Genomic DNA, 3528 nt, shown 5'->3' on the forward strand with positions numbered 1-3528 from the left:
GCGCGCTCAGTGGGGCCGAGCCAGGGGCGGCGGCGGAGGCGCAGGCGAGACCACGCCCCCTAGCTCGGGGTCGTGCGGGCAGGGGCGGGGATTGGGGGGGCGCTCCCTGATGATTCCTTGGTTCGCGTAAATCCACTGAACTTCAGAGCGAAGTGAGCGGGCCCTTCTCTCGCGCGCTGGGCTCTTTCCTGCATCGTAGGGGCTGCCTTCGGAGACACGCGAGGGCCAGAGAAGTGGTTGTCTCTTGAAGCCTGGTTGCTGGCTCCTCCCCAGGATCTGGCACAAGGTGTGAGACCTGAAACAGGTTACTTAACCTCCCTAGGCCTCGCTTTTCTCCATCTGTAGAATGAGCAGCTTGATTCATCCTATTTGAATATCCGGAAGTAGTGATTTAGGGGTAGGAGAGCACGCTACGGCCATGTCTCCACTTGACGACTTCGGATCCCTGCCTAAGCTAGGGTCACTTGAAGACACCAACCTGTGATAAGTGCTCAGGAAATGGTATCTTGCACCTGTGTGGCTTTATCAGCAAGACAACAGATGGGAATAAGACCTTCTCTATGGAGTGATAATGAGGTTATAAATGAGATGACAGGGTCAGCCGCCTCTCTCCACACCCAGTGGTTGGTATGCCAGTCCTCTACCCCACCCCTCACCGTTATCACGCAGTACCTGGCCCTCAGCCTCATCCTCATGCCCACTTTTCCCCAGCCCTACAGTGCTGTCAGTGCCCGCAGTGGGGCCCTGGCCATCAGAGGCAGCCGCTCCTTCCTGCTTTTCAGCAAACCCTGGGTGATGTCGGGTTACATGAGACAGGGCCACTGCTGCACTGACCAGCCAAGCCAACCAGGACTACCTCCTGGACCTAGATCCCCCATCCACCCCCACTTCTGAGCATCTCAGCTCTGTCCATTCTTCAGACCCACCATCCTCCCATCCCAGAGATGGGAGAATGCCTGGTCACCTCTGCTGAAGAGCACTGGACCACCCAGAAGAGGGCAAACAGGAGAGAGAAAACTTGTAGCAGCTTTTTATTTCATGAAAGTTCCATTAGAGGTAGGAACAGCAGATGGAACTTGGCAGTGGCCAGCAGGACTAAGTAGGGACAACGGGCGTGATTACCACACAGGATATTAGGCAAGAGGGTTCCGGGAAGGCTGGGGAGCCAAGGGGGGCTGGGCTCCACTGTCAGCAAGGCCAGGGGCCATCTGGGGGCCTGCAGTGAGCCTCTGGGCCACAGGAAGGATTTGGCCATACTAGGTGGGACCTGGGTGGAGAGTCAAGGAGCCAGGTACCTGCTGGGCTGCCTCCACAACTGGAAGTGGGTGGGAGGGCCTAAGGCAGGGCCAGCCAAAGCAGACTGGATGATGCCAAGACTCTTGGCCAAGAGCCCTTCCCATGTTCCATAATCCTGGGCACACTGTGCACTCAGACACTATGTTAACTGGGGCCAAAGGAGGCACAGATGGGAGAAGACAGGTGCCCATACTCTGAGATGAACAGAGGGGACGTTTCCCAGATCCCTATACAGTCATCACAAGAGTGATCTTCTGTTACCTTGACGGCATCTTGAAAAACATCACGTGGGGGGAGGGTGTAGCTCAGTGGTAGAGCGCATGCTTAGCATGTACTAGGTCCTGGGGTCAATCCCAGTACTCCATCAAAAAACAAAAATTAAAAAAAAAATTTTTTTAATCCCAAAGCCAAGTCAACTGTAGTCAGCTTATTAAAAAAAATGCACATGCCTAATTAGGTGTCAGTGGGGTGGAGACTGAGGAGTGACATGAAATGAGCCTAGGGTGTCACAACTGCCCTCCCCACTGGTACTTCCAGGCCCACTGGTAGGTGAGGTGTGTTCATTTCTCTGTCCTCCTCTCTCGCTTTTAGTTCTTATCTCAGTCTCCTCCTGACTCTGCCTTCTAATCTGATCTAGATCATTGCTCTGCTTTCTTTCCATCATGAAAATAATTGTCTCATCGAGGGGTGAGAGTATTGCCCCCCAAAACCAAAAATCTAAAACCTTGTCTGCTGGGGCTTTGTGAAGAGCTTTAGTATCTCTGCATACCTGAAGTGTTTCTCATTTCTGTGCTAACAGCAGCTGCAAGGCCACATCACAAGGTACTCCACATCACCGGGGGCCAGGTGTGCCCAAAACCCTCTGAAGGAAACCAGGAGGAAGGAGTGATGCCCTGTGGGGGGACCTTGTGACCTGAACTGTGTCTGCCAAGGCGCGCCCTGGAGCTCTGATTGTGAAGCTGACTTTTTCGTCTTCCTAAACAGTGGGGTAGGCAGAAGTCGGGGTTAACTCAGCCTGCTTCCCAGATGTGGAAAGTGAGACCTGGAAGGGTGGATGACTCATGAGAGAGGTCTGTGGTGTTAGAAATAAAATCACGTTGCAGTTTCTATTTTCAGGCACCACTCACTAAGTCAGCTCTGCTTGTTCACTCTTGGCACCGGGTGGGGAGGGGAGGACAGGTGTCATGGATATTCAGCTGCAAGTCATCTTTTCATCCCCAGACTTGAGAAAGAAAATGCAGCACTCTTTTGTTGTTGTTAAAGATTGGCTTCATAAAGTCTACACAAAGAAGCTACGTATTAGTTATCCATTATGGCCATTTCATGGCTTAAACAACGCAAATACATTATCTCACAGCCCTGTGGGTCAGAAGTCTTGGCGTGGGTCTCACTGGGCTAAAAACCAAGGCGTTGCGGGGCTGCGTTCCTCTCAAGCAGAGCCCTTTTCTTGCTCATTTGGGTGTTGGCAGAATTCACTTCCCTGTGGTTTTAGGACTGAGATCTTCGTTCCCTTGCTGGCTGTCAGCTGAGGGCCATTCGCAGCTTCTAAAGGCTGGCACACGCCCTGGCTTGTGGCCCCCTTCAGCAGTCTTCAAAGCCAGCAGTAGCAGGTCAAGTGCTTTGACTCGCTCATCCTTCTTTTTCAGGTTCATCTCTCTGCTGCATCTGCTTTTAAGGACTCATAGGATTAGACTGACCACACTCGTATAAACCAGATCATCTCCCCATCTTAAAGTCCATATCTTTAATCACACCTGCAAAGTTCCGTTTGCCCCATAAAGTGACATATGGATTCCCGACATTAGGGCCTGGGCACTTTGAGGGAGTCATTGTTCTGCCTACCACAATTTACACATTTCCAGATTCTCAGACCCTCTTGATTGTCCAGGATCTTGAGCACATGATTTTTGTTTGTTTGTTGAGGGGGGAGGGTAATTAGGTTTATTTATTTTATTTTTTATTTTACGTTTAGAGGAGGTACTGGGGATTGAACCCAGGACCTCATGCATGCTAAGCATTCACTCTACCACTTGAGCTATACTCTCCCCCCATATCACATGATTTTTCAATAACAGCTTTATTGGGATGTAATTCACATGCTATACAATTCACCCATTTAAACTGTACAATTCTAAAAAACAACTGTTTTTTAGAACAGCCACAGAGTTGTGCACCCATCATCACAATCAATTAAGAACATTTTAATCACCTCAACAAGAAACCATGTCCCTG

The sequence above is a fragment of the Camelus dromedarius genome, chromosome 14 (genome assembly GCF_036321535.1).
Source record: "Camelus dromedarius isolate mCamDro1 chromosome 14, mCamDro1.pat, whole genome shotgun sequence".
NCBI lineage: Eukaryota > Metazoa > Chordata > Mammalia > Artiodactyla > Camelidae > Camelus > Camelus dromedarius.